This window comes from Malaclemys terrapin, chromosome 5 (assembly GCF_027887155.1).
Source record: "Malaclemys terrapin pileata isolate rMalTer1 chromosome 5, rMalTer1.hap1, whole genome shotgun sequence".
Taxonomy (NCBI): Eukaryota; Metazoa; Chordata; order Testudines; family Emydidae; genus Malaclemys; species Malaclemys terrapin.
In genome coordinates this window covers 62,948,842-62,975,037 of record NC_071509.1, presented here as the reverse complement: position 1 = coordinate 62,975,037, position 26,196 = coordinate 62,948,842, and the positions used below count along the sequence as shown (strand labels likewise).

Genomic DNA, 26,196 nt, shown 5'->3' with positions numbered 1-26,196 from the left:
TTAATTAGATACCCACATAGATTGAGGCTTCAGGCCAAAAGGCCCTGTGTGTTTTGCCACCCGAGAAGTTTTTAGTGTAGTTGCCTCATGAGTCTTGACCTGTATTGTTACTAGATACATGCACAAAGGCAGCCTTTGGACCTGATCCTGCAGTGTGTTGACTACACCTTATGAATTGTCATTCACCGTTAACTCTTAGGGAAATCAGCAGGAGTGGAGTACACCCAGCACCTCCTGGTAGGTGGGAAGCGTCCTGCAGAATTTCTTTCTTTCTTTCTTGTACATTAGTAGCATCTGAATGTACCATGTTGGGGGCAGATGTGCAAGGTAGGCCAAGTCCTTGACCAGAAGAACTATGTCATAAATGACAAAGATGGATGAAGGGTGAGAGAGGTGCACCAAAATTTACACAAAATATAACATCCAAGAATCAAGAATTTGTCAGCGAAGCAGATCCCGCCTTTCCTGGTGCTTATTTTATGCATGCATTTACACCAAAAACATCAATTTCTTGAGTTCATAAAGATCTAATTGGGTTGAGCCTCTCCATAGATTCTTTCAGTTCCAATTGGTATGCCAGATTTTAAAGTAACATTCTAAACATTATAGATTACAATTTCCTAACTCAACAAGTGTTCCAGCCAACCGAGGGGAATTCTAAATTAGACCTTCCTTGTCCTAACAGATAAAGAGGAACTGATTACACAACTAAAAGTTAATGGTAACTTAGGTACAAGTGATCATGACTTGATCACATATATAATGTGCAGGTGGAATAAAGTCCACCCTAGTACTATATATACTTGGTGCTTTAATAGGGCCCATTTCACAATGCTAAAAACAATTCTGAGCCAAATCAGCTGGGAGGAAGAATTTAATGGGAAGAATGTGTGAATAATAATTGGGATAATTTAAGAACACTTTACTACATACCCCAAAATCCACAATCCCACAAAGGAAGGCTGTGCTTTGTTTAAAAAACCAACCTGGTTTAGAGGGGAAATGAAGGCAGCTATTAAAAAAAGAAAAAAGGGAAAGTTGATAGTAATTAATATAACTCAGAAGTTAGGATCACTGTAGATAATTGATAAGGGAAGCCAAGGGACACAAGGAGAAATCTATGGCCAGCAGAGGTCAGGACAATAAGAAGGAGTGTTTAAAAATAAGTTAGGAACATAAAGAATCCTGACAATGGTGTTGGGCCATTGCTAGATGAAAATGGTAGAATTATAAATAATGCAGAAAAAGGAAGAAGTGTTCAATAAATATTTCTGTTCTGTATTTGGGGAAAAAACAGATGATGCAGTCTCATCATATGGTGACAACACTCTTTACTTTTCCACTTATATATATGGAAGTTGTTATACAGATGCTACTAAAAATAGACATTTTTAAATCAGTAGGTCCAGATAACTTTGCAGCCAAGGGTTTTAAAAGAGCTGGCTGAGGAAATAGCTTGACCATAAATGTTCATTTTTCAATAAGTCTAGGCACATTACGTACGTTCTAGAAGACTGGAAGAAAGCTAATGTTGTGCCAAATTTTTTAAAAGGGTAAATAGGACAATCCGGGTAATTATAAGCCTATCAGCCTCACATTGATCCTGGGGGAAATAATGGAGTTGCTGATACAGGACTTGATTAATAAAAAATTAAAGGAGGGAAGTGTAATGAATGCAAATCAAGATGGATTAATGGCAAGTAGAGTCTGTCAAACTAAGTTGATGTCTTTTTTTTTTTTTAAATCAGAACACAGGTTTGGTTGATAAAGGTAATAGTGTTGATGTAATAGACCTCTGTAAGCTGTTTGACTTCGTGCCGCATGACATTTTGATTTAAAAAAACCCTAGACGAATATAAAATGAACATGGCACACATTCAATAGATTAAAAACTGATGAACTGTTAGGTCCCAAAATGTAACTTTAGACAGGGAATCATCATTGAGCAGGTGCATTTCCAGTGGGGATCACACAGACACTGGTTCTTGGCCCTACACTAATTTAACATCTTTATCAATAACCAAGAAGAAACCATAATATCATCACTGATAAAGTTTAAAGATGACACACAAATTGGGGGATGGTAAATAACGAAGAGGACAGGTCACTGACTCAGAGCATACTAAATTGCTTGGCAAACTGAGTCCAAGAAAACAATCTGTGTTTTAAACAGCTAAATGTAAATGTATATACATTTGGGAACAAAAAATGTAGGCCATATTTAAAGGATGAGGGACTCTATCCTGGGAAGCAGTGACTCTGAAAAAGATGTTGGGGTTATGATGGATAATCAACAGAACATGAGCTCCTAGTGTGATGCTACGTCCAAAAGAGCTAAAGTGATCCTGGGATGCATAAACAGGGAACTCTCGAATAGAAGCAGAGAGATTATCTGTGTATTCGGGAGAGGTGCGGCCTCTCCTGGAATACTGTGTCCAGTTCTGCTGTCCACAATTCAAGAAGGATGTTTATGCATTGGAGAGGTTCAGAGAAGAACCGTGAGAATGGTTAAAGGATTAGAAAACATGCCTTGTAATGAGACTCAATCTATTTAGCTTAACAAAGAGAAGATTAAGGGATGACTTGATTACTGTCTATAAGTACCTACATGGGAAAGAAATATTTAATAATGGGATCTTCAGTGCAGTAGAAAAAGGTATAACACAATCCAATGGTTGGAAGTTGAAGCTAGACAAATTCAGACTGGAAATAAAATGTAAATTTTTAATGGTGAGAGTAATTAACCATTGGAACAATTTACCAAGGGTCTTGGTGGATGCTTCATCACTGACCATTTTAAAATTCAAGATTGGATGTTTTTCTAAAATATATGCTCTAGGAATTATTTTTGGGTAAGTTTATGGCCTGTCTTATACAGGAGTTCAGACTAGATGATCACAATGGTCCCTTCTGGCTTTTGAATCTATGACTCTATTGTCCCTTTGGCCCAGGGTAGCCAAAATTCAGGTCTTTGCAGGGTGTTTTTCATTTGGATGAGAAATGGGTGACACAATTAGGATGTTTCTTAGCACAACTTGTTTCTTTGCAGAAATTTACACCTTTCCTGATTCCATGAACAACAGCAAGAACAGTGTATAGGCAGCCCTCTTCAGTGGAAATCCCAGATAAGGCATGCCAACCTTTGTCCCAAGAACCAGCTATCTTTTTGCCTCTCCTTCTCTCCAGGGACCCACAGAGACTCTTTCTGCTCACTCACTGTGTTTAACACAGAGCCCTCTTCCAATCCTAGCCACTGCGTTTGAAACCAGGAAAACCCTGTTCACTCTACAGTCTTCCACTGGGGCTATCGGTCTTCCTGAGGTGGGTCTGGGCCATTAGCCTCACAATACCCATGTAAACTGCTCAGCTGATGCATCATCCAGGAGAGATGAAATCATGCTCCAATTGCATGGCCCAGTTCCTTTGCTTAAGGCTTTTCTTGAGTAATTTAAAGCCATGATTCAAAACAAAGCAACCGAAAATAGTTTCAAGACCCCAAAAGTCTTGTCTTAGCCTTTGTCTCCTGGGTTTCACCATTCTCACAGCCCTTTTTCCAGGACTTCACAGTTTTCCCCAGTTGAGGCTTCTTTCCCAGCTGGCTCCTTCTCCCTGAAATTGCATCCCTTTCAGGTGGCAGATGTGGAGACCCCCCACCCACCCCTTCCCCTAGTCTGTGTGACCCTGCATCTCTGCTGTCTGCATCCCTGCCTAAGAGGCAGGAAGTTCCTATACACATGACTGTAAGCAGGCATGTGACCAACAACTACAGCACCCAGTTTTAAATGGCCCGAGGGCCATAACAGGAGCACTGGGACACATACTTACACCTGAAGGCCCAGTGCTCGGTTGCAGTGCCCTAACGACATTCATGTGGTTATCTGAATGGCATTCACTCTTTTTTTTACCAAGAGTTTTGTCCTGAGTTTACTACCTCACTGACTTTTAATGGGCAACCCTTTCTCTTTCATGACCGAAATGTTCGGCTTGTTAAGGGTTTACTTTTACTAGTTTCACACTTTTCATATTTTGCTGGCCTGTAGAAAGAGTATTTTCAAATCAAGTGTTGGACAACTTTTGTGAAATGCCCAGTTTAATGATATTATCAACTTTTCTGAAGGTTGGACAAACCTGTTCAATGCAGATCTGCAAGAGTGGTGTGGTTTGTTACTTTTTTAAGGTTAGTGTTGTTTTAGATTGTCAAAGGAATTTATTTTCTGATCATATATATTAGATATTGACTAAGGCTTTAGAAATAATCTGTTCTGTAGTTTATCTGCTGTTGCCTTTAATTTCTTCTCCGTTTGTTTTCAGTGTGATTGTTGTATGAGTTCTTAAAATATTCCTGCTTTCTTTTTGGAATGTTTCTGCAAGCCTTTTTTTTTCTTTCCCCTTGTATGCATGAAGTACTTAATGCCCTCGATCTCTGTGAAACTGTTTTGTATTTAACTCTAAAAGCTCCCTTAGGACTGTAGGTTTTTTTTAATGGAGCAGTTTAAACGTTTTCCACACAAATGCGCATGCAGGGTAAATGGCTTTACAAAAATTAAAAGAATATTTGTTAGCTATTTCCACTGTTTTTATTAAAGATCTGTAGCTGCAGCTATGGGAGAAATATATTTGTCAAACATATTGAGAGTAACTTCTGCTATTGGTAGAGAAATAAATGAAGCTTATAAAACTAGGAATTTGGAAATTAATGAGGAGGGAAACAATAGAAAGCTATTTAGGTTGATCTGATATTATCATAGGCTTGCTATTCTATTACTTGCCTACATGTTTTTAAACATATACAAATGTATAGAATATTCAGTTCACAAAGGAAGTTAATGGGACAGGAACTTTCAAATGATGTGGATATGAAATACGGCAACAACTGGCAAACCACAAAACTTATGTACGTAGACTGGAAGTTTAGAATTAAAATGTTAAGACCGTTTCTCCCCCCCTCCAAGAAATAGTGCGATGTTAGATTATCTTCTTAAGATATGTATTGAAAGTTATGTCTCATAAAAATCAGTGGATGGTGTGGAATAGGGCTGAGAACAGAAATTCTGTTTTGCAGAGGATTTCAAGATTTCAAAATTTGATTTTGTTCTAATTCAGAACAAAACCTAAACTATCCGTGAAAGAAAATTCCAAAGAAAAATTAATTTTGGATCACTCACAACATTTAAACAAAATCAAAACATTTTGCTTTGAATTTGTCTTTTAAAATTTTGTGATATATAATACAAAATTTTAAAAATTTCTAAACAGAAAGTCATTTTGAAAGGAAAAAGTTGAAACATTTTGTTCTGAAAATGCCAAAATGGGATTTTTTGACCTTGTCCAAACTTTCCCTATTTTTCCTCCAAAATAAAAATGTCAGTGAACTCAGCACAATTTTACGAAGCATTTTGAGTTAAACTGAACTTTATTTCCTCTGGAAAATGGTTCTGTCAAAGTTTTCCAACCAGCCATAGTCTTGTATATTTAGGAGTGTGATCCTACATTCCTTGCACTGAAGTTGGTGGAAGTTCTCATAGAACAAAAATGCAGGATCTTAATTTTTTGTTAATTGCTATTGGTCTCCATTATAATACACCTCTACCCCGATATAACGCGACCCGATATAACACGAATTCGGATATACCGCGGTAAAACAGCGCTCCGGGGGGGCGGGTCTGAGTGCTCAGGCGGATCAAAGCAAGTTCGATATAATGCGGTTTCACCTATAACGCGATAAGATTTTTTGGCTCCCGAGGACAGCGTTCTATCGGGTTAGAGGTGTAATTAATATTGCATGTCAAAAATGCTGTATATCTGGGGAATTTGGTCATTTCTGGGCATGGTTTTCACCAAATCCCCTTGAACTACTGCTGAAACTGGTTATGTCCTAGTGCAGTCAGGAAAAAAGTGTTCAAACATATTTACAGAGAGCATGCTCTCCATTGACATGCTTATACATTTGAGCAACTTAAGCATCATTCATTCGTTCTCAATGGCCTGGTAAACCGGGTAAAACAGTTTCAATACCATTTTAGAGAGCATGATTAGCCTTATCCACTCTAGGGATATTTTGCAAAAGTTACTCACCATTGCTAAGACAAATGCTAGAAGATCTAGGCTGGGTCTTTTCAAAGGGATTTAAGTTTTAAAGTCAATGGAATTTAGGTACTAAACTCTATTAGGCCCCTTTGAAAATCGCACCTGTAGGATAGGTGAGCCCTCAGGGTATTAAACATTATGTTGATTAAACTTGCTGTGAGCAGCTACATTAGATGACACTGGGCTTAAAACGTCAGTGACAGCTAGTGGCATGTCTATACTAGGACTCCCAATGCTGCTAACACTGATGGAACTAAAACTGTGTTAGCAACAAAGGGGAATTTTTGCAAAATGTTTCTAGTATAGATAATGCTAAACACACCCTCTGAATAGAAAATTGCTTTTGTCTTGTCTACAATAGTGCTTAACCTACTTTCAATATTAATTGAGGGAAAGCCTGTTGCTGAAAATAATTGTTAGCAATGGCTCTGTTTCAAACAGTTGGGCAGGCTGGAGTGGTTTGGTGTCTGGAGCCTTGTCAGCACTCAGAAATCTACCTGTTGCTGACAGTGGATATCAGCTATGTATGTGGCTGAACTAGTGCTGAATGGTTTGAACTGTCTCCTGAGCAGGACTCAGCCATGCTTTCTGAAGTGGAGCTAAATGGTTTGGTCCTGTCTACACTTGTAGTTAAACAGTTTTCAGCACTGGTTCAGCAGCATCCATTATAGGCACCCGATGTGGTCTTGACAATGGGTCAGATTTCTTAGTGTAGACAAAATTTAGGTGTAGATATAGAATATATAATTTCTAGCATATTTCTCTCCATGTGAGTATGTATTTCCTTACAAACTCTTAGGTAACACGTTGTGAGAACAGTAATAACATTTTGATAGACAGATACAAATTGTCTATTTAACCCTAGCCTCCCTATTATAAATGGAGGATATGGCACATCATTTAACTTATTTATTTATTTATTTATTTTTGGGTATGGGCTAATCTCTAAAATTTTCCATAGGATGAGTATTACAATTTCAAATTTTCTTGACAATAAGTATGAATGGTCCAAATGAGCAAGTGTGTGACTATGGCAAGGGAGGGCAAACTACAGTCCACGGGCCGGATCCGGCCCATCAGTGCTTTCAGTCCAGCCCACGAGATTGCCATCCCCGTTTTGCAGTGGGGCTAAGGCAGGCTCCCTGCCTGCCCTGGTCCCGCATCACTCCCAGAAGCGGCTGGCACCACATTCTTTCTACTCCTCGATCTTGGTGTCAGGCTGTTCTCCTGGTGCAGATTAGATCAGAGTGAAGCTTGCTTTAATTTGCACCGGTTGCCCTGAAGTACCGTCCTGGGAGCTACGGATTTTTGGGTGCACAACTTTTCTGTAGCCATGCTCTCTGTGCTTGGAGAAAGGGTGTCTTAATAGAAATACACCACTTAATTGTCCCCCTTGCCAGGCAAACTTTTCTGAGGGCTTTACTGCTGTTCATTGCTGGGAGGATCAAAGCTTCATTTGTAATACGTGCCACCGCTTGATAAGTTGCTTGATAATCAGAGCTATCTTGTGTGATCTCTGAACCTGGATCCAGTAGGAGGAGAGAATAAATGAAGTACTTGACTGAACTGTTGCCAGTGTCAAGGTAATAGTCTTTTTACATGGGAAAGAAGAAAATATGAAACAAACAAAAAATGTGCGATCCTCCAGAAATGAACCAAAATTTCAGTAACTCTTGTTTTGGGCAAGACCTTTATGTAGAAGTAGTTAGATTCTCTTAGGTTTCCAGCTACAATGAGTACCTTAAAAGTCCATAAAGTGAAAAGACAAAAAAGATGCATTGTGTTCAAATATTGCATAAATATGTGTGCAACAATTCCCTCCTTATAATCTCTTTAAATACAATAAGTGATGCCAAGTAGAAACCATATTTTCAGACTGTAGGCTCATTAGCTTTAACCTAACCATTGTGGCTCTTCTTCAAGGACTTACGCAATTTGGTTGAGCAGTTGTTTGTTTAGCTGTAAGCTGTTGTCAATCATTTTGTGTTCTTGTTGTTGTTTGCCAGGTTCCTCCACACGCACCTGAGGGCGGGGGGTGGGAAGCATGAATGTTTAATAATGGAAATTATTAGATTGTTGAACCCAAAGCCAATATTGTGAGTCTTTTTAAAAGCAATTTAAAAAAAAATGTGTGTAAAATTGTAGTTGACAAGAAAGAAGTGCTATCACACTCACACCCCATTGCATATTGTGTCTGAAATGCTTTGGCTGTGTCTGAACTAGATAATCCCTGCCCCAAGCAGTGTACAATTTTCTTTGTAGTCTTGTAAAGTGCCAAGCAATGCACCCTGATGACACTCAATAAAGCATCATTCTTTGCACCTGGCTGGGAGAGTGGTGTGATTCAATGATATTAGAGAGGCAGAGTTGATTGCCAGCACTCAGGGACCTCATAAAAATGTAAACAATCCAAAACAGTGTTACTCTGGAAATTACACAGTCCTTCTGGAGTGAATATAAGTACCATGGACATGATGCATTGATACACATTTTAAAGAATCTCCACACTGTCCCAGCACATCCATCCCAGCCTTGCCTTCAGTGGGTATGTCTGCACTTCAGTAAAAACATCCACGTTGACTTTGGTCAGCTGCTGGCACCATCCACACCACAGGGCCCTTCGATCTGCCACAAGCAGTCCTCTATATGCCCAGCTGCCTGGAACCGCTGCTGCCCATTGCGGAAGTTACTGCTGCAATACCCAGGTTCACTGCTACATTTGGGTCCCCCTGGCACTTCTCCAGTGGATGAATCTTTACTCTTCCTCCCAGAGAGGCATGTGCCTTCCACCCGCCATGGACCACCGGCATCGTCAGCTCTGCTGTTCCCGGATCCATTCTCCAAGTCTGCGGGTTTCTTGGAGCTGGACCCTTCCTTCTCTCCTGCCCAGGCTTGCAGTCTGGATCCCAGGCGCAGACCACATCATCCCCCAGTTTACAACCCTATCACTGACCCATGCTACCAGTACCTGTGGGGTCCACCGCTGCCCAGAGACCCCCTACGCTTGGCGCTACTGGCCCCCAGGGGACCCATACCAGGACCATGGCGCACCGTCAGTGACATCTTACAGGCCATCCCCAGTCCAACCCGCACCCTCCTTGGTTTCTGAAGGAGGAGAGGACAGAGTAGCACAACTAGTTCCTCTGGTCCCCACCTCCTTCTCACAGGATGAAGCGCTCATTCCACCCTCCCTCTCTCTCTCTCTCTCTCCTCCTGATGTCCAGAAGCAGTACCACAAACTGCTTTAGTGCATGGCAGTGGATCTTGGACTCCCGATGGAGGAGGTCCAAGACCCGCACCACCAGCTTCTGGATATCCTCCAACCACAAGAATCCTCTTGCACTGCACTTCCCATCCACGAGGCCATCCTGCAGCCAGTGCAGATGGACTGGCACATGCCAGCCTCCTGTGCTCCTTCCCCCAAATGGGCAGAGAGGCAATACTTTGTCCTGTCAAAGGGAGCAGACTTACTGTTTGCCCTCCCACCCCCTCACTTGCTGGTGGTCCACACAGAGTTGGAACTGCTCACCAACATCATCTTCAGTCTATTCCTCCAGACCGGTCGGTGAAGAAAATGGACCTCTTGGGCAGGAAGGTTCATGGGAGTCCAGTTTCGTATTGCCAACTACCAGGCACTTATGGCGAAATACAATTTTCATACTTACTCCCAGTTTACGGAGTTTAAAGAAACTTCTGCCACTGGAGAAGCAGCAATAATTTCAGATCCTGGTAGACAAGGGCCAGTTCATGGCCAACGTGTGCCTTCAGGCAGCTGTAGATGCCACCGATACCACTTCCCACTCCTTGGCGAATGGCATCATGCTCCACCGGGACTCCCGGCTGCAAGTGTCAAGATTTCCTAAAGAGGTCCAGATCGCTCTTGAGGACCTCTCCTTTGGCACCCACAAACTCTTCAGTGACAGGACCAACGAATCCCTTCATTCTCACAAGGACTCTTGCGCCACCTTCAGATCGCTTGGCATTTACGCCCTGAGCTGTCAGCAACAAATGTCCTTCTGTCCCCGTCCCTGCGGCCCCTGTCTGCCCTACTTTCAATGCCAGCAGGAGCCTCCCAGCAGCCACGCTACTCTTCCACTACTGCCCCCACTGCTTCAACCCGCCCTCACTGCCAGTCTAAACAGTTTTGACTTCCAAGTCAAAACCCATAAACTTCCTCCTCTCCCCTCCATGGTGACCCATGTTATCTTCGGGAGGCCATCTTGCCCAGCAATTGGGGTAAGGTCATCACGAACCATTGGGTGCTAGACATTGGCTAATACGGGTACTCCATCAAATTCCTCTTTTTTTCCCCCCCTCATTGCCCTCCCTGAGGTGACCAGGGAGATCCCTTCCATCATGATCTCCTCAGACAGGAAGCAGACTTCCTTCTCCGAAACAGCACCATAGAACCGGTTCCCTTCCGTTACTGGGGCTGTGGCTTTTATTCCCCATACTTCCTCATTCCGAAGAGCAGGGGCCCCTTCCCCCTTCTGGACTCCTGAGTGCTCAACAGGTTTATAAATCAATTCACATTCTGGATGGTGATGCTTCCCTTGATTGTCCCTCCCCTTTTCAAGGGAGCCTGGTTCGTGGCTCCCGCCATGAAAGATGCCTATTTCCACGTAGACATTCACCTAGCTCACCGAAAGTTCCTCTGTTTTATGGTTGGACACTCCCATTATCAGGTCTGTGTCCTTGGCTGCGTAGTGGCCTGTACACGAGGGCGACGCACATGTGGGTCAACAAACACTGGTACAGAACTGTTCCGGTGCCTGGTGCGCATGCACACCCATGTTTGGAATCCAAATAGGGACCACACATCTCGAAGAACCTCCAATTACAGGTAAATAATCTCCTCTTTTAGGGCCCCTTTATGCCACTCAAGGCCTTCTACTTGGAATAAGGAGTCTGGAGCAGGGGCAAGGATCTCGCCCTCTTCATGGTGTGTTTTTGGAGACTTCCTCCATTGATTTTGCTTCCCTTTGGCTATCAGTCATCTTTTTCTTCAGAACCATTGTTTTGAATGGTTCTGAAATTAAAAGAAAGCCTTTAAAAATCAACCAAATAAAAAGCCCATTGTGTGTGTTGCATTACCTTGACTTCTTCTCACTCAAGTGAAAGATATTTCTTTTCTTTTTTTCTAAAGATAGATTCTCAAAACTTTCCTAGTGAACTTAAATGCATCAAATTATGGCCCTAATAACGTTTACACAGCTTCCGTTTAAGTCATGCAAAGGGTAAGTGAACCCATGAAGTGAAATGGTATTCAAGTTCAGGCTGAATTTGTCATTAATTGACTGCTAATCCATTCTTAATTTCCCTTGTTGTGTCTGGGTACTGGAGGAGTATGAAGTCAGTGTGATATTGTCTAAGGACTGGTCTATTCTGAAAATTTACATCTGGATAGTTACATCTCTCAGGGAGACATATCTATGCTGACCTAACCCACAGGGTAGACCCATTAACCTAACTGCTGCCTCTTGGGGAGGTGGATTGACTACAGTGATGGAGAACCCCACCCGTCATTGTAGTGAGTGTCTACGCTGAAGCGCTACAGTAGTGCAGCTGTGCTGCTACAGAGTTTTAAGTGTAGATCTAGCCTAGCAGACCCCCCAGGACAGCTATGAATACCTGCATCGTGTGGGCTGTGAAGTCACAAACCCTCAGCTCTGGGGGACCATTTTGGATTTACAAGTGGGATAATTCTTATGTCCACTTTTGAAGCAGTTTTCAGCCTCAAGTAAAAGCATGCTTGAGCAGAAAAGTGACTCCAGCATGGCAGACAGAATCTTGACAGTCCTGACATGCTAGTTTGTCCTGCCAGACCATCACGCTTTTCAGTGGATGACTGTGCGTTTACTTACCACTATTTTTACCATGTGTGTTAAGGACAGAGTAATATCAGTTGAAGATAAAAGTTTAGTTGTAACTTTTTGGTATACTGGGTTTTCAAAGGTTTGTGTTTCAACCTTTCTTATGTAAAAATATTTGTATTTATTTTTCTATTTGCCTATTTAAACATTAGTGTATACAAGAGGGAAAATCAGGCAGTGTTAATGTAAGTACTGACCCCACCTTAACTGCAACTAGGGAGAGTATTTTGTGACTTTTTTTATTTAATTTTTTTAAAATAGGCCAAATAATTCAGAAGTCATTTGAATAAAAAGATGTATTTTTAATTACAATATTTTATGTTTAGGTAATGGGTAGAGGGGATGGATTTTATTTCTGTAATCATTTAGATTTATGATTGAAACTAGTTGGCATCAGCTGGATTTCCAGTGAATGTTCCATCTCACTGCTAAGTTTAGTAATACAGACAGGGAGAAACGTTCCATGTCTTTATTGCATTTTGAAGTGTCAAGAATCTGCATAACCCTTTGCCACAAGCAGGGAGAATGGCATGTTTCAATGAGTGTAGAGTACTGATGAAGAAACCCACCCTAATACTAGCAAAGAAAATCACTTTCTTAAAAGTTATACCCTGGATGACTCTAGCCCACTGTTGCTAACAATGGAGCTGTGAATTGTAAAGATCTAATGTGTTGTGTTCAACTTTTGTATTAGGGATGTGGGATTAGGTAGCTTTTGTTTTGCTAGAAGTGTTGGCATCTTTATTGTGTTTTACATTATGGAATTATGGGTGAAGTGTCTTTAAATCAGTCGTGTAGTAGTGTATCGGGAAGAATATTTAAATAACAGGTTGACTTGGAAGAATGCAAATATTATAGCATGTTGCATGAGTAGGTTTGTATGTTAGAAACGGGGAGGAGTCTCTATTGCTACATGCATGCTTTTGTTTTGTAGCAGACTAGCTTTAGCGACAAGTTCCATCTGGCCACATCTACCCAGCTGTCTCTCTGTTGATTGGCTGTAATGAGACTTCATAGGACTGAGGTGTTGTTTTTTTTCAGAGCGTCTTTAGCTCTGCTCTGCCGAGACAAGGAGACTGTGTTTTTGCTGTTTGCATCCAACATGCAAAACATAGGTCTAAATTTTTAATTAGCTAGAGCAAGTGGTGAAAAGAAAAAAAGTAATGTAACAAGCCTCCACAGAGAGCAGCTGGGATGTGTTGCCATGACAACAAGTTCAGTAGGCTGCCAGCTAGCATGTCAATGGGCAATGCAGGGAGGGAGCTTTCAAACCCTGCCTGCTAGCCACAATGTGATTGGTCACGCCTCTTTGTCTTTGTGTAGACTAGGGTATGCTGGGTAAGACCCAGAGTGATTGCTCAATTTGTCTCAAGGCTGCAGTGAGGTAATGCTTCTGAATCTTTTGGGATTATGAACTGGATCTCTGAAAGGTTGTAGCGTAGAGTGTTTTCATTCCCTTTTGAACTAATTACCCACTATATCATATTTAAGAAGTTTTGTAATAATAACTGGCTTTATACAGTCTCTATTTATATGGTAGGAGCTAGGAATTGGAGGTGAGCATTTTAACTTGTATCTGCAGGCAGAATGACTGCTATGATGTTGTATGAGCTGTTTTTAGCATAATCGTGTAATACTGAGAGTGAAGTTAAGGTGCTGAATCCTTTTTTAACCCATAATAAAAGGCTGGCCCCTGAGTGATTGTTATGGGGGGGGGGAGAATTTGGAATTGCATTCACACAATTTACTCATTTAATTCTTGCACGTTGGCTGATTTGAAGAGGTTCACAGCACTCCATAGGATGAAGTTTTCTGAGGTTGCATTGGCATCAGACACACTACTGAGCAGGCCGATTTTTTGTTCTTTGCTACTGGGAAGTTTAAATAGCCCTATTGCTTTTGTGTGCAGGCTGGCACACTAGGTTTCCTAATTGTTGTCCATTAGTTGAACAATGTATTTATTAGTCTCTTTGGTAAAAAGCTGGTTTAATGTAGATGATCTGGGCCAAATTCAGCTCTAGAGTAAGCAGCCACAACTCAGGGTACGTCTACACAGCAAAAGTTGTGCATGGGCCAGCTTGAGTCTCACTAGCCTGGGTAACAACACCAGTAAAGATAGTGCAGCATTGGCTCCAGAACAGGTTAATAAGCTGAGTGCATGTGCTATGTTGTCTTCACTGCTTTTGTTACCTGTGCTAGTTGGATTCAAGGTAGTTCATGCACAGCTTTTGCTGTGAAAACATATCCATAGTTGAAGACAACATAGCTTTGCCACTTTACAGTAGGGCTGAATTTAACCTTTTGTCTGCATGTCTGCAGGCTTAGAAAGTTTTAGGTCTCAGGGCTGGTCTACACTGGGGGGGGGGAGGAATCGATCTAAGATGCGCAATTTCTGCTATGCTGAGGTCAAAGTATCTTAGTTCGACTTACCTGGCCGTCCTCATGGCGGCAAGTCAACCGCTGCAGCTCCCCCGTTGACTCTGCCTACTCCTCCTGCCGAGGTGGAGTACGGGCGTCAATTCGAGGATCAATTTATCACCTCTAGACAAGACGTGATAAATCGATCCCCGATAGATCGATTACTACCTGCCAATCCGGTGGGTAGTGTAGACATGGCCTCCGTGGTGAAATAAGCAACTCTGATGCGGTTCAGGGACTTCTTGTTAGAAGCGCTCTGGAGCTTTGGATGCACTGCCAGTGATCAAAGCACAAAATATGTTCTTTGATACATGTTGCAAAAATGCAGAACGTACTTAGAATCATGAAATAAATTTGCTAAAAATAATGAAGTAAAGAGAAGAGGTTTGGTGATCAACCAGTTACTACCTAGTGCACCAAGTCTACTAACCCTTCACACACAGAATTCCCATTGAAGTCTTGATTAGACACTACAGAGTCCCACAACCTCTCGCAGTTGTGGAATTGAAATTGGCACTAGCACGTGCACTTGTAATGGTGAAAAATCACTCCTTTGAGGAGGAATAAGCTACGGAGAGACCTTTTTCTCCCAATCCTGGGGAAGTTGCAAGATATTTTCACACCATGAAACTCCACTAAGAATGCATCACAGCGTAGGGCACTGCTCATAAACCAGTCTTTCTAGTCTCCTTGTCCTCCATTTTCTTTTCACCGTGCCTCAGAATCAAAAGCCCAGTTGAAGTCTAGGTGCTTTTAAAAGCTCAAGACCAAATTCACTGCCTCTGCCCTCAGTGCAATTTCATGGAAGCCTTCAGGTTTCCACAGGAAATGTAATCGCTTTTGTCTATGTGGACCTGGGCAGGTGGAAGACCTATTCCATTATTTATAATATTGTGATTTGTATTGCCACTTGAGGTCAAGATAGCTTTTTATAGTTTTGTCCTGGATGCCTTTTCCTATAACCTTTCAGAAAAGAGAATATTTGTTAGGAACTGACAAAGTATCTGTAATCTGATCGGTTGCCTTATTTGCATAGTCAGCTGCTAAAATAAGGAGAAGGCGAGTGGCACAATGATTGTGTGTTTTAATTGGTTTATGTTCTTTTTAATTTGGTTTTATATGTATTTTCATTATTTTAAATTTCTGGGTTTAGTTCGTTTTATTGTAATATATTTTGGTTTTGTCACATTGGCCTATGGCTAAGTCACTATTAATAAACTGACTTGAGTAGGTTTCCACAGAGTACCAGTCAGTGCTAAATTTGGCTTGTCGGCTTTTACTCACCCGCTCTATATCTGCTCCAGGATGGAGGGGGTTTTTAGATGGAAAGAGTTGGGGGGTTGGAAAAATTTAAAACTAAAAACTGAATAAATAATTTATTTAGAAAACATGTATACATAATAGTATTTATTGAGCAGCAAATCATTTATCGTTGAAAAGTAAATCAATTCATTTGGCATATAGTGAAGTGATTCTTATATTTCGTTAGCAACAATTCTTATTATATGGCTTCCTGTTACTGCAGGAAAAGTGCAGTGCATTCTCCAATTTCCTTCTAATTGTTGGTGTTTCTTGCATTTTAAATCCACTGTGAATTCTTTATCCGTGATGCAAGCATATAATATATATTATATGCTTATATATAAACTTTTTAGGGAGTACTGTCTCCTAACCTGGAATTCCCCTCACAAAGCCGCTCCCTCACATAAAGATGTGTTGAGGCAGAGTTCTTGCAAATTTCCCATTCCTTTTCTAATCTTGGGCCACTTCGTCAGATTAGGCGCTTACTCTGAAATGCCATTGAAGCCTGTGCACAAACCGGCCAGCAAAGGATTCTAAGAGAGCAAGTATGACTGACACCTGTGAAACATTTTATGAAACCAAATGATAGAGGGAGCAAAAATTCTGCAAGTTGTTCCAGAATCAGTTTCTCTTGTGGTAGCTCTGGAGATAGCTGCCAATTCAGTGGGTCCCTAGGAAGCCTTAGAAGAAAGCAGGACTTTATATCTATAGTGCCCTTGAAAAGGGGGGACGTTTCAAGCAGAGACAGTTTACTAAGCCATTTATTTTCAGCATTCCCTTAGCTCCTGTTATTTTGAATAAGACCCATCTCCCTGACAGACCAGCTTCTCATTTTCCTTAATCCTTCAGTAAAGTCATAATCCTTTATTTGTGACCTCAGAGTCTGTTGCTATGGAAAATAGAGTGATATCACAGAGCTAGTATTGTGACTTCACTGTAGGCTGGAGCAATGGGCTGAGGGAGACAAGCTGCTCTCTGTATGGAGGAGAAATTGTGTATTTCTGATGTTCTGCTATAGGCCATACAGCCATCAGCAGACTCTTCCTAAAGAACAGTAGAGCCATGTCTAGTTGGCATACTCATGGTTTGCAAAGATATATCAAATAATAGAATCAATCTGCCTAAAAATACTGATTTTTCTGACGTGGAATCTCTCTTCCCCATCTCCTCTCCTTTTCCCCTCCTGCTTCCTATCCATCACATCTTCCAGTACTTATCTCCCTTCTCTCTTTCCCTCTTCTTCCTGAGTAAAACTCCTTTGTACCTCATTAAAATGTTACATTTTTTACTGCACGTGGACATTAAAATACTTCATGCTAACTTAAATTGTTATTCTATATGTATTTCTACATGAGGTGCATTCTTAAAAACATCTTTTTTCATTAACATGTCCATTTGCATGTGCATTTACCATGGATGATTGCATGTGCAAATCAGGCATCTTGGTACAGAAATTCCAGATTTGCAGTGACTGTGCAAACACAAATTCAATATGATCATAAAGTATACCCTTCAGAAATATGCCCCAAGTCGACAGTCTTTCTGTACAGTACAAACTTGGTCCAACTTAAAGCCCTCTGTAGCCAATCAATGATAAAGAAAATTATTTATTAACAAAAGAGAGGGAGACGACATTCTTAAATCCCACATCACAAAAAGTTCGAAAATACGGCAAGAAAGGTTAAGAAATGTATTACAGTTAAAAGTTTTCAGCAGTATGAAAAATTTTCCTCAAACATAGTTCTAAAGTAATGAGCATGTGTTTCAACTAGCTTGATTGCGTACATGTCACAACAGTAAGCTAAAGTACTGCTTCAGGGTGGATCAATTCTTATGATTGATGTTAGTGTCTTATGCTTTTTTTGGTAGATCATTGTCATGAGGCGACAGTGACAGGTATGCTAATGTTTTTTGCTTTAATCCCCAATAGCCTCAAATGAAACTAGTAAATTGGTGGATGGTGTTGCTTAGCCAAAATGTGCTGCTAAGGCTGATTGACAGCTTATAATTTCCAAAAAGTGAGAGTTCTATTATGAACATACTTGTCTCTGATATTTAGGAGAACTGACTGGATTTCTGAAGATTTTTTTTATATTTTAGGAAATATACATTGTAAAATAATTGTATGCATGTTGTTCAGTCCCTTCCAAATTGAAATCATGACTGTGCTGATCAATTAGTAGTGGTTGACAATCTCGGGGGAAATTCTCATGCACTTTTCCTTTAGTAATGAGGCCTAAATGAAAGGTAGCGATAGTACACGTGCAGGGAAACTTTTAAGCCAAGTGTTGACTTGTTAAGAACAAGCCCAATGAATTTTCAGTGCTCAGTTACAGGTGTCATAGCCGGAAACTAGTACTTTGTTTTCTGTTTTGGATGGTAATGCATAGGGACCTTTCATAGTTTCTGTGGCTGGAATTCTCAGATCTTCAAACTTTCCATTTGCCCCACAAGAAAGCAGCACCATGGATTCTTAACTAGTTGGTCTACACCTTTGTGGAGTTGTCTATTATTAAAACAGTTGTTATAAAGATTTACAGCTAATTTTCCTGAGGATATTGCTTTACTGAGATACTTGGCTTAATACTAGTAATAAAATAATTGTGCAAAGACCTCTTGTCGTGTTTCTCCAACCCTTTCAGATTGTTTTGGAGTACGCCTTAATTCTGTGGAAGAGTTTTTAATAAAAATGAATCAGTCGACTTTTAAAGGCAGTCTTGGTGATGTCTTGTTACAACAGACTATCTTGAGTGTTTGTTCCTTTGCTGTCTGGATGTTTATACAAACTGATGAACCCTTTGCATTCTGTCTAAATGTAATGGCATTGAATTAATATGCATGCTGTTTGTTTCTTTAGTTTTCCTAGAAAATTCTCCTGAACTAGTTTTGATCTTGCGTTGTGAACGCTTTGGAATAAGTCACTGGGGGGAGCAGTTTGGATATTTTCTTTTGAAACACCCTTCCTTCATGCTCCTCCATAGCATATAAAAACTCATTGAAAGTCAGTGAAGAATGAATACTTGCTAGGAGCAGCAGCTGGGCATTTTCATGAGAATGACTTGCCTATAGAAAATGCTCCCTCTGGCCGTTCGTTAGCACTAGAGTTTGAGCTTCAGGATACAGTACAAGGCACATTTGTTCTGTCAGGCTTTTAACTGAGGCTTTTCTTTAATCTTTTATATGGCAGCGATGCTGCCATAAGCTATTTGGAGAGTGAAGGTCAGACTAGTGCATAAGGGCAAAAAGAAAACTAAACAAAAGCACCCACCACATGCACAGACAGTGCATGTAGATTAACTTTCTGCCCCCACAAAGTAGCTTTTTACTCCACTCAGCTACTCAAACCTGCCTTCCTTCTGCTTCACCAAAACCCAGTGATCTAGTGGACTCCCAGCCTTTCACAGCTTTCCTACTTCTGAGCTACTAAAATGATGTTGTCTTCTTATTTGGTTATTCTTCAAATTCCCTCTTAGAGTACGTCTACCCTACCCGCCGGATCGGTGGGCAGCGATCGATCCAGCGGGGATCGATTTTATCACGTCTAGTCTAGACGCGATAAATCGACCCCCGAGCGCTCTCCCGTCAACTCTTGTACTCCACCAAGAGGTGCAGACAGAGTCGACGGGGGAGCGGCAGCAGTCGACTCACCGCGGTGAAGACACCACGGTAAGTCGATCTACGTACGTCGACTTCAGCTATGTTGTTCACATAGCTGAAATTGCGTAACTTAGATCGATCCTCTCCTCTTCCCTCTTCCCCCTGCCCCCACCTCCCAGTGTAGACCAGGGCTTAGCCTTCTTAACTGTTGTTCTTACCTGTATATCTTCCATTCTAGTAGCATGACTTTTGCTGGATTTCCCATTTTTAAAAGGAATTCATTTGGCCCAAATAAGCCCTTCTGCTTTACTGTTTAGTCATACCATATATTTTTCCCGTTTTCTTTCTTTTATTTCATTTGTATGTTCTGGATTACGAATAATTCCTTTTAAGGAACCTCCAGTTTAATTCTACATGCCAGATTATTACTGGGTACTGCACTGGTAAGGGGATAGATGGCACAAGGAAATTTCACCAGGCCATTTTGCCCCAGCATCAGAGCTAGACCCAGTTCCAGGACTTTCAGAAAGCTAGCACCCACAGCATTTCTAATCTTCCAAAAGGGCTGTCCAGGTACATCTACTGCACCCTCAAAGAAAATTGTTATAATCAATGCTATACTGAGCTGCTGAAAGGCACTGTGCAGGTTGTGAGTTTTAAAGGTACAATCAAGTCTAGGGGATTAACACTGCCACTGATTATGTTCCATTGTGAGAATGTTGATCATGTTAATTATATGGTTACTGTTATGGTTACTATCTCTTAGTGGTTCCACACACTACTTCCTGAACCAATTTTTATGTGTTACTTAGGTATAAATCAACAGTAGCCTTTCATATTTTATGCTCGAGAATAAGATGTTCAAGAATTTTTTTTTTAGATCAAGAGATTGTTCTTCCAGCCATGTTCTGCTGTGGCATACAACCACTTTATATTAGCTGGAGGTACCTATTATTATTGTTCTAATATAAATTTGCTGTATGTGTTCTCTGATCCTTCTTAACATTCTGACTTCACTAGGATCTTACTGATCCAGGGGGCCAAAAATATAACCCTCATGAGTTCATTTTTTCTCTCATGAGCTGGTATTTGTATCATACAGGCTCTGTGTGATGGTGTTCTCCCCCCAGAAATAGTCTCTGAACTCAGTATGAATAACCTATCTTTTCTGTGTAGCTGGTAGGCAGGACTTACTGTATGCTGTTGAATCTTCCCAGGAGAAATGTCTTTATGTTGCTCTCCACCTAATGCCAGGCATTCTAATGCACACATTTTTTGCTTCGAAGGTTCCCACATTGGCGTTTGTATTTATAATACTATGCCATTTTTATATACTCATTACTTGGGATAAAAATTACAAGGGCTCCCTATCCTTGAGGATCTTCAGGGAATGAACTTATCCCTAGTTGGGGTCAGGAAGGCATTTCCTCTGATGGTACATTATTGCAGTCGGCCAGGTGCATTTTTTTTTTTTCATTTTCCTGTGTGACAGCTTGGCCACCATCAGGGAAGGCCTGCCGGGGTAGGTGGGCCATTGATCCGTTCTAGTACAGCATTTCTTGTGTTCACGGTCCAGTCATTGATTCAAGCCTCTGGGTATCTTAAATGGAGGAATTGTAATGTGTACAAGATAACATGAGCAGTGGACCTGCCTACTCTAACAGTAGACCATACATGCAGAATATGCTAGATTAGCTAATCCTTAGTATAATTTATCAGAATTGCTTCCCTAACTGTTATAGTGCTCCTCTCTCTCTTCCTTCTTGCATCAGTTCCAGATAAAATGAAAATTATTCCTTCCACCCAGAGGGGAAAAAAGACCTAATAAACTCTTGACTGCTAAGTCTTTGGAGTATCTAACCTTTTTTATTTTTTTAAAACCACTTTGGCTCTATTTTAGTTGATTCCATGCCTGGCTTTTTCATCAGTTCTCTCCGATGTAGGAAAGACTAGGCTGTTAAAGGCTGCTGTGGTGCCATGGGATGCACATTAAGGGGATCCTTTTCACTGTGTGTAGTAGACTCTCCTTTTGAATTGAAGTTATTCACCAGTCATCATTATTTGTTTTTAAAGCTATAGCTACTGCAGCCCCATCTTTTGGCTGAAAATTCTCCCATTTATCACTGTCATTAGAAATGGAAGTGCACTGGTCTTTCATTTGGACCCTCTCCCTGATAATTCAGGGGCATCACTCACCTTTAGGAGTTTTAATCACTATCAGGCTTGCTTTTCTGTTAGTTACAACATTCCCAGCTGCACTGAAAATCTGTTCTGGCTAAACCAAAGTGGAAATACATTAGACACTGAACAGTGTGTGGCTAAGCCAGCCCATACATTTTATTCCAATGGTTTAGTTTAATTTTGTTTCCAAAATTTTTCGCAAAAGGATATTTTTGTTGTACTTTATAAAACTTCTCAAAAACAGCCTGGCATAGTATAGATTAGTGGTTGTTTTCTATTGGTGTTGCTTTCACTCCCTCTCCCACTTTACCTTCTCTGGAATTCAGATGATTCCCCTGACCCTCTTCCCTTGCATTTTTTGTCAACTGAAAGAAATGGAGAGAATTCTTTTTGGAGATCAACAGCACTGTTGCTTAGCGCTCCTTAGAGGTCATTGTTGAGCAATGCAGATCACCCCTTTTCTCTACCATCAAAGTTGAGGATTCCTTGGGTATTTTGTAATAGCTCTTCCTTAGTTCTGGTCAATGATCTACAGTTTGGAGAAGTAGCTATTAGGATATGTCTACACAACAAAGAAAAACCCGCAACTGGCCCATGCCAGCCAGTTCGGGCTTGGGCTGCAGCTGGGGTTGTTTCATTGCTGTGTAGACTTCTGGGCTTGGACTAGATGGAGCCTGAGCTCTAGGACCCTCCTGTCCTGCAGGGTCCTAGAGCCTGGGCTCCAGCCCAAACTCGGACATCTACCCTGCAATGAAACAGCCCCGCAGCCCGAGCCCTGTGAGCCCGAGTCAGTTGGCGCAACCCCAAGTCAGCTGGCATGGCCACCCTAGGGTTGCCAGTTTTGGTTGTACATATTCCTGGAGGTTTCATCACATGGCAATCTTTAATTAAAGGTTAATCTTTAATTCCTGGAGACTCCAGAACAATCCCAGAGGGTTGGCAATCCTAGGCCAGCTGTGGGTTTTTCTTTGCTGTGAGGACAGACCCTTAGAGGTCAAAGAAACATAGGAGAGATGATAATCATTTCTAGAAGTGCCCCCTTTCTTTGTCAGACTCCGCTATTTTTAAGGCTAACAACTTAGTGCCTCAGCATTTCATATGGTTCCAGGTTGTTAGCGTTAGTGAGTGAGGCATTGGTTGTTTTTTTTGCCTTGTGTTCGGTAGGATTGGTGATTATTTTTCCTTTGTTTGCGTGGCACATTTTAGATATGTGATAAGTAAGGATGTTTTTCCAGACTTATTGGATATGAAATAGTAGCTATCAGAGCATATCGGATATTAATATCAGCTACTGATAGCTGCCTTCAGTGGGAGAGCTTAGCAGGAAGTAATGAAACTCAGGGTCAAGGAACAAACTGGAGATAAGGAGGCTGTGGGTGGGAGAGACTGGGGTTTATGCTGGAAGGAAGAGGGGGCATGTAGGGGTTATGATGTAGCAGGTAGCATCCCTCTGGAACCAAAAAGAAGTTGTAAGAAAAGAGCTGCAATTTCTCCAGCACCTCACTCCAATGCTAGGTGGTAATAGCTGAATTAAGCATTCAAAATGTAGGAATGCAGTAGAAGTGATACAAATATATTTTTAATTGTCTCATCCATAATGGTAACCTCCCCATCATATTTCACTGATGTTTTTTAATTTTTAATTTTTTTCCTCTTTGTGCAGTCCAACATATTCCTTTTCTTCTCTGTGTTTCCTCTAGTGATAGAAGGGCAGTGATAAAGGCCATAAAATCTCAGAGCCCTGGCTGGGAGGGTGTGTTGTACAAGTTAGGGTAAAGATCAACAAAGGGCTCTTTTCTTTAGTCCATCTTATGTGGGTAGGTGATTACCATCAGGGAGGAGACAACTCAAAATAGATTTGTTAGCATCATACATCAATTCCATGAAGACAGGACTGGTCAAGTATTCTCAGATGGTGGCCTCTCTAACCCATTCCCCATGTACAATGGGGTGAAACAAGGCTGTGTGCTGGAATCAATCTTCTTTAGACTCTTCTTTGCAGCCATTCTGAATTATGCAACTGACAACCTTCAAAAGTGCATGTACATAAGGGATTGAACTGATGGAAGTTTCTTTAGTTTCTGAAGGCTTACTGCAAAGACAAAAATCCGTGAGGAACTCGTGTGTGAAGGCCTTTTTAGGGATGATTGTGCTCCACCTAGTCATAGTAAAAGTGACCTAAAGTTTATTCTTCACATGGTCCCAGAGGCAATTAAACAGTTTGAACTCACCACCAGCCTGGCAAAAAACTGAAGTCTTCTTCCAAACAGTCGCATCATCACCACCACCACCACTGAGCCAAATATCAGCACTGATATTACAAAACTAAACAATGTCAGTTGCTTTACATACCTTGGCAGTACTGTTTCAAGTGAGATCAGGAAATGTCAAACAGAATACAAAAGGCAAGCCAGGCTTTTGGAAGCCTTCGCCACAAGATACGCAACCAGCATATCATCGCAGTGTCAACAAAATGGATGATATACAGTGCAGCAGCGATAGCATCCCTTTTATGCAGATGTGAACTGTAAACCATTTACTTCAGACACATCAAGCAGTTTGAAAAATTTTGCGTGTGCTGTCTTCGTTCTATTCTGAAGTTCCTCTGGCAAGACAATTTGTCAAACATTAACATCCTTGAAAAAACACCACCAACCAGCATTGAGGCAATGATTATCAAAGCTCAGCTTAGATGGACAGGTCACGTTACCGGAATGGATGATGATACACTCCTGAAAAAAGCCCTCTATGGTGAGCTGAAACTCAGAATGTGCAGGAAGGTTGGTCAACATAAATGTTTCAAAGATACCCTTAAACAGAATCTGAACTCATGAAAACTTTGAAGACGTTACCAAGGACAGATCTAAATGGAGAGCAACTATCAATAAAAGTTGTAAACTCTTTAAGAATGATAGACAAGAAAAACTGATTGAAAAAAGGGCTAAGTGTCATGACGAATCTTCAGTGGGAGCCTACACATTCCTTTGTGACATCTGTTCACAACCGTTGCTCCTTACAGATCTGACTATACAGCCATAATAGAAAACATGAGATGTCATTGTCGGATAGGGCAGACAGCCATACAATGGCAATTTAATACATACTGTCAGCTGTTGCTGCTATTACCGAATGCTTATCACTTTGTCCTATGTGTGTGTTGGAGAGGGAGGAGCATGATAATTGAACCACTTCACTAATTTGGACTTCAGTTGATACTATTTTCTGTGGACTTTCCTTTTCTTAGCTCATGCTGCAATATCATCACTGGCTTGTGATGGTGAAAATCCTGGCTTGTTCTTCAACTTCAGTACCTTTCAACTATTGAAATAGTAATTTATGTGTTTAAAAAAAAATAAAGAAAACTAGAGGAAAAAGCTCTGGTTGTTTTTGTTACAGTATGTCCTGCTGTAATTCCATTCTAAGAGTGCCCACAGTAAGCTTTTTTTTTCAGAAACATAAAGAGAATTTATTAGAAAATAGATGTGGATCTGATGGATTAACTGCAGAGATTTCTTCAGGAAGATTCTGGGAGACGTGTTTAATTCAATTTGCCAGGGTGGATTCATTTGTCTTTTAGAAACTTTGAGCTTGATTCCGCAGCCCTTGAGTAGGCAAAAGTCTCTTAAAATCAATGAATGTTTTCCTGGCTAAGTACCACAGGATATGATTTTTTTTTGTATAAAATAACTGGGTGTAAGTATGGCAAAAATACATTTCTTCAAGCTTCAAATACCTTCTGATGCCCCTACTTCATTATAATTACAGTTGTGTCAAGACACCCAGTTTACACCACTGTTGTCACATGACCTGGTACAGTGGTTACAACAATTTGCAGTATAGACCCTTGTCAAGACTAGGAAAAGAATATTTGGTTTGGTTGGTTGTTTAATCAAATTATCTACTTCTAGGTAGCTAATCCCATTAGGAAAACCAGTAGGCATCTACTGCAGATTTAGTTTAACGCCTTTAAAATTGTTAGTTGGTCAGGGTAGGCCCTAGGCTTTCCCTAGCATCATTAAGCCAAATCAGCTAATATGATTTTAAAGGTGTTCAACTGAATCTTCAATGGGATAAGCTACCTTTACGTGGCTAACTCAAACAATATCCAAACACCTGTTTTCCTAGTTGAGATAAGGCCTTGATAAGACCTTAACTTTGGTCTTATACTGTTACCTTTCATAGTTGTAACTGCAGTGTAGATGGGGTCTGATGACTATCAAGGAGTAGGGTTACAGGATTTTATGGACCTGTGAGTCTAAGTATTTTTAAAGCGAGGGCACTGTATTCTATGCAGAATAAAATACGCCTTTGAAGAAAAACCCATATCAAAATGCCTTTGTTTTGTTTTTCCTGCTTCCTATGCATTGTTTCTGTCTCTTTGACAAATCACAGTTGGATATAAAATTTCCCCCAAATTAAAACAATTGAAACATTTTTTCAAAGCTAATAAATGCACCCTTCTCCACCCCAAACAGCCTAAGTTAGCCTGCACTTATTGAGCAAACAGAAGCCTCACATTGAGAGTGAGATGTTGACACAGTGACCTCATTCTGAACGTTACCTTCTTTGTCAGCAGAAGCAGCAGCAGCTCCGCTGGCTCTCGGCACTTGGAGCAGTTTGACGATTTCTGCTGGCTCGTTGGCATGATTTCAGGGCTCGCTTTATTGTGAACCTAGCTGGTGAATGGGATGACAAGACATAAGCTTGAAAGGACTTGTTCCCCAATGTGAATTTTTGA

At 40.9% G+C, this 26,196-nt stretch overlaps 1 protein-coding gene across 2 annotated transcripts in view; it reads left to right on the top strand.

Annotated features, from left to right (window-relative positions):
- Positions 1-26,196, top strand: part of STOX2 (storkhead box 2) — a 101,138-nt gene that overhangs the window by 32,848 nt on the left and 42,094 nt on the right. The window lies entirely within an intron of this gene.